This window comes from Jaculus jaculus, chromosome 8 (assembly GCF_020740685.1).
Source record: "Jaculus jaculus isolate mJacJac1 chromosome 8, mJacJac1.mat.Y.cur, whole genome shotgun sequence".
NCBI classification, from domain to species: Eukaryota; Metazoa; Chordata; class Mammalia; order Rodentia; family Dipodidae; genus Jaculus; species Jaculus jaculus.
In genome coordinates, this window is record NC_059109.1 from 69036667 (window position 1) to 69042870 (window position 6204).

Here is a 6204-nt window from a genome sequence, read left to right on the forward strand (position 1 = left end):
CTATGCCCAGTTGTCACATTTCTTTCCTTCTTACACCAGAATCACATTATGGTTCATAGGGAAATGTACAGGTGCCTTTTCCCCAGGTTGCAATTTAGCAAAGAACATATAAGAAGCTTGCTTCAGTCCAGCAGCTCAGCCATAAAGGTAGCTCCTTCAGCTTCAAGTCTAGTCCCTTCCCTTAATCTCCACCACCATCAGTGCAGCTAACATAGAAGCCCTTTTCAGACTCCAGCCAAAAAAACATGCCTTCATGCAAATAAATTTCAAATAGCAAGCTGCTCACAGCCCACATGTCCAGAGAAGTCTGAACTCCAGAAGTGCCTACACAGGCCATATCCTCACTACCACATCAACTATTTGGCCTGGCTTCTACATGCTAGCTGTTAATGGGACAATTATAGTTCTCATGTGAAAAAGAATTGAAGATAGTTTATTCTGGAACCAAGTATTAGTGATCTTGGCCTGGGAACACAGATTTAGATTATCCCATAATGCATGTTCCAATATGAAATTTCTATTGTTACAGAACAAAAGAAAGTCATGAATCTAAGCACTTTTCATGTACATTATTGTCAGCATCAGGTAGGTGGGTTACAGCAAGGCAGGGCAATATCTACTGTAGGCCTCAGATACTGTCTATGTAATGACAATATTCTTAGCTTTCAAGATGGTGGAGGCTAGGCAGACTATTGATCTATTTCCAAAGGATTTACTTAATAGTCACAGATGTTATGTCATATACAGAAATGAAAGACAAACGGTCAGTCAACAAAAGGGCTGAGATAACCTAAGATAATTTGTTTGTGGTATGGACATGCTATATTCCAAAATCTCTACGATCACTAAAATTCCACTAAGTAGATTAGTCTTGCAGTATGTTGTGACTGCTTTTTTCACACAATGATTAAGTGCATTGTGGTTTACAATCTTGAGGACTCAAACAGTTTATCATCAAAACCTCTCAGGGTGTTTTGTGTTTGTTTTTTTCCCTGATGCTATCAAATGAAATCTTACCCAATCTTGAGTAGCTTTTGAGTAGCTTTTTACCTGGCATTCTCTCACATTATTTCCCTTTAAAATTTTTAGATTTTCTTTGATTATTGTTGGGGGACAGACATAACTAACCTCCAGTTTACCTAATCTGCAAAACACCATGTGCTATTAGAAACTCAAAAGTGCAAACAATTTCACTAGGTATATTTTTAAGTAATAAAATGCTCCCAAATGAAGTTATTAAATGTAGAAAATAAGTCTTAATTTCTTAATTGTGACTACAGGAAAACAAAACAAAACAAAAACTCTGTATTCATAGTTTACTGCACCTTGATCCAGCAAAGAACAGAGAACAATGAAAATCAAGAACAAAATAAAATAAGGTAACATGCTGACAACTGATATCTTATGAGGTCTTATGTGCTATCTGTGGGTGGTTCCTTGATTCCTGGATTAGATTATTCTCATTTCAAAAGAGCAACCCATGAACTCTGCCAATCAATAACTCATCATGCATAAAGTGTGCTTCCTACCCCAATACCTCAAAAAACATTCTTAAGGATGGTGTTAAGGAAACACTATATAGATCACATCTATTTTAGTAAGAGGTAGCATTTTCCCCACTGACTTATAAACAGAGCTTAGATTTTTATCAGTGTTTTCCATGACTCACGTTTATAAAAGAATTCAGTTTGTTATTCTCCTTAGACTTCAAGTAAAAAAAAAAAAAAATCAAAGACCAGCAGAAAATGAAATCTCTGGTTCAGACATTGCTTTGTTTTTCTTATTCAAGTAAATATTTGCACTTGCTGGAGAAGCTTATGCTCATGGGTCCACAAACTGAATACATCACTTTATGAGAAGGTAAGTAGCCAGTCATTGGGAACAAAAGAGCCCAAGCCAAAATCCCCCTGTGCTCTCTTTCAAGTACCCTCCAGCCCACTGAGCACATGGCACATGTAGAAGAATATGATTTGGTCTCCATGGAAGCTCAGTCTTCTGTCAGACTGACAGCTGTGCTAAATGATGCTGAAATTACATGTAATAGATTTTAGATTATGACCATTGTCCTCTGGGGACTGAAGTGTCACATGCAGTGAGAAGGAGCTCTGTTTGATTATCTTCTTAAACTTCATTTCAGAGTTAAAAGGCATAGATTCATCTTATCATAATGTGACCTTTTTGTTTATAGGGATAGGTATAGTATGAAAGGAATTCAACTAATTAGAATAACTACTGCCATTATTTTCTAGAATGAAAGTAAATTGGTATGCTCAACAGAGGTCTAGACATGCCTTTTCCTCAATTGAAAGCCAGTTAATGAAATGTTCGAACACCCAATGTGATAGTACTGAGTTAGCATGGAGTTAGCCCAAGGTGGCATTTGGAATTTTATTGTTTGTGGGACTAGTGATATTGATTTATTGCCATGCATAAATCTTACTTCATTTTGTTTGAGTAAGGAAGGAGAGTAAGGATGTGTAAGGATGGCTAGGGAAGGGAAACATAATGAAAAGGGTTCAGGTGTCAACAACCAAGGAAATGGAGCAGACAAACAAAGACAGACTTGAACCTACCAGCACCTCAGATAGGCATTCAGACCTCCAAAATGATAGGAGGAAGCTCCGAGGAGGAACTGAGTTCCTTTATGAGGAAGGAGAAGTGTCATGCCTGTTAACTAAGTTTTGGCATCATCTGTTAACTCTTGCAGTTGCCTTCTTGTTCTGGAACAAAGCATCCAACTAAAACTAGCTCATAGGAGGAACGGTTTTTATTTTGCCTTATAGTCTGAAAGGGAAGCTTCATAATGACAGAGGAAAGCATAGCATGAGCAGAGACTGGGCATTACCTCTGCCACAATAGCCTGAAAACAGCAGCAGAAGAGGAAGAGTGAGTTAAGCTCTGGCAAGGTGGAGCTGGCTATAACACCCTTAAACCTTTTCCCAACAACACACCTGCCTCCTCCAGTGAGGCTTCACCTCTCATATTGCCATCAGCTGGGAACCAAGCATTCAGAAGGCATGTGTTTATGAGGACAACTGATTCAAACCACCACATTAATATTCTGCATACTCAGGAAAACAAAAGGAAGTCATTGGTGACATGAAAGGGAAAGAAATGAAAAAACAAAAACAACAAAATAACCAGTTATATTTCAAGTAAATATCATAAACACAGGTAAGGGGAAAAATAAGTTACTAATCCAGGTAATTTATTGACATGGCATTTATCTAGGACAGATTGAGAATGGAGAGAGCAACAAACAAAACTGAGCTCCTTTTCACACATTTGTTTCTTATATAAGTATGACTGAGCAGTAGTGCAGCTCTTTTAAGTGCATTACAAAACATAACACATGAGCAAATTCATTGGCTTGTCAGGACAAGGATGGTAGCACCTGCTTGGGACACAAAGCAGTGGCTAGGTATTGGCGTTCTTCTGAGGCTAGTTTCAGTCATTACTTGGGACCAGAAGGAAGTTTCAGACACATACACAGAGGGGAAGAAGGAAAGATGGAAGCAGTATTCAGAGTGGTACACCCACCACAAGCTGTAAGAGGCAAGAAATGAGCATGCCCTGTAATCTCTAGAAAGAGAGAGAGAGACTCCTTGCATACAGTGACTTTAGACTTCCATCCTCCAGAACTGTGAGAGAATAAACTACATTCAATCTAGGTGATTGAAAAAAGTTTAGTGAACTATTTAAAAAGATAAGGGGCTGGAGAGTGGCTTCCTGGTCAAAGGCACTTTCTTGTAAATCCTAAAATTCTTACTGAGTTCAATTTCCCAGTGCCCATATAAAGCATGATACACAAAGTGGCACATACATCTGGAGTTCATTTGCAGTAGCAGGAGGCTCTGTTGCACCCATACTCACCTTCTGCCTGCCTCTTTCTGTCTATGTCTTTCTCTTAAATGAATAAAAATATTAAAAATTATAAAAAATGAACAAGATGTATGGAAAGTATCAACCAAAAGAGGACCCAGCAAGATAAAGTGGATAGAGGGCAAAGGTTACTGGAGCTTAATGAGGGAGCTGTGAAGAGCTCCTTAGAACAACAGCTATGTCCCTAGTGATGAGGCAGCCACCTTTACTAAGCTAGATGCAGAAATAGCACCTTTCCGCAGTCTCTACTAGCCCTCAGAGCTTTGGCTTGTGCTTCCCATTAACAAAACGCAACCAAAGGCAAAGGAGGTACACTCCATAGATTAGTCTTCAAATAAAAGGTCAGCCACAGCTCCCCACAGGAATGTCTCAGTTTTCCTAAGCTCTGTCCTACCTTTGTAAAACCTCCAAGGAAGCCAGGCGTGATGGCACACACCTTTAATCCCAGTACTGGGGAGGAAGAAGTAGGAGGATCACAGTGAGTTGAAGGCCACCCTGAGACTACATAGTGTATGCACTTTACTACAAAGATGGACTTCTCTGTACAGGGTCAGATGACTTGTCTGCAAAACTATGGGATGTAAGCACAGGGCAGTGCATTTATGGTATCCAGACCCACAATTGTGCAGCGGTGAAGTTCGATGAACAGAAGCTTGTGACAGGCTCCTTTGACAACGCTGTGGCCTGCTGGGAATGGAGTACCAGAGCCAGGACCCAGCACTCCCAGGGGGAACACTGGGGCGGTGTTTAGTGTGGACTACAATGATGAACTGGGTATCTTGTTGAGTAGCTCTGCAGACTTTACTGTGAAAGTATGGGCTTTATCTGCTGGGACATGCCTGAACACACTCACTGGGCATACGGAGTGGGTCAACAAGGTGGTTTTGCAGAGGTGCAAAGTCAAATCTCTCCTGCATATTCCTGGAGATTATATTCTCTTAAGTGCAGACAAATATGAAATCAAGATTTGGCCAATTGGGAGAGAAATCAATTGAAAGTGCTTAAAGATGTTGTCTGTCTCTGAAGATAGAAGTATTTGCCTGCAGCCAAGACTTCATTGTGACTGCAAATACATTGTCTGCAGTTTGGCCCTTGGTCTCTACCAGTGGGACTTTGCCAGTTATGATATTCTCAGGGTCATCAAGACACCTGAGGTAGCAAATTTGGCCTTGCTTGGCTTTAGAGATGTCTTTGCCTTGCTGTTTGACAACCGCTACCTGTACATCATGGACTTGAGGACAGAGAGCTTGATTAGCCGCTGGCCTCTGCCGGAGTACAGGAAATCAGAGAGAGGCTCCAGCTTCCTGGCAGGCGAAGCGTCCTGGCTGAATGAACTGGACGGGCACAATGACACGGGCTTGGTTTTTGCCACCAGCATGCCTGACCACAGTGTTCACCTGGTGTTGTGGAAGGAGCACGGCTGACACCATGAGCCATTACCACTGACTGACTTTGGATGCCAGGGCTGTGGGTTTTGGGTGCAACCTCTGTGGCAGCCGACTACATGAACCAAAGTTCTCACCTAATGGTATAATCACACAGTGCACAATCATTTATCGATGTTATCCAGGGGCCAGGGCTTGGGTGGGGAGGGCTTGTTTTATTGACATACACCGCAGCATGCTAATGGGGCACACCGTTGACTTCATTTGTACTTAGTTACGTTGGTCAGTATAAGAGGATACATTTTAGGGTTTGTCATTCTTGAGTGGAATACTGGTTTTAAGTAAAGAAAGTTAAATGGTTCATTAATCTGCTAACTGGTTGCCTATGAAATCACAGTCTTTTATTAAAAGCTTTTTACCATAAAAGAATAAAACAATATTCAGTATGAAAAATTATGGATTCCTTGCTAGTCAATTCATTTGCTACTAGATTGACGTCTGATGCCAGATCTGCAGACATAAATAAGTGATAGCTGTGAAAAAATAAAGACTCCACACCTGGTATTCAGCCATGCTTGTAAACAGTGAAGCCTCTTCTGCATAGGGCAACCTATGTCTTAGCTTAGACTCAGTAAACCATAATCTACCCTAAATAACTGATGTCTAGGGTTAAGGAGTTTATATTCAAGTTTGTGAAAGGCAAAAATAAACTTTGGATTTAAAAATGTAAGAATGAAATTATGCCTTTCACTTCTAAAATGTTTCCAGAAATAGGGGACTAACGTTTCACTTTGGCCAAAATTGAAGACTGGATTTATGTGTATAAATATTTACTATATTTTCTTAAATCTATACACACAAATAATAATTCCTTGAAACTCAAATATCTATTTGGTGGGACTTGAGGTAAAATCTGGCTTTAGATGGATCGTAAGGC

At 40.2% G+C, this 6204-nt stretch overlaps 1 pseudogene; it reads left to right on the forward strand.

The window, feature by feature from the left end:
• The first annotated feature begins 1946 nt into the window (after positions 1 to 1946).
• On the forward strand, positions 1947 to 5417 carry LOC101596577 (annotated as a pseudogene).
• Positions 5418 to 6204: the final 787 nt, after the last annotated feature.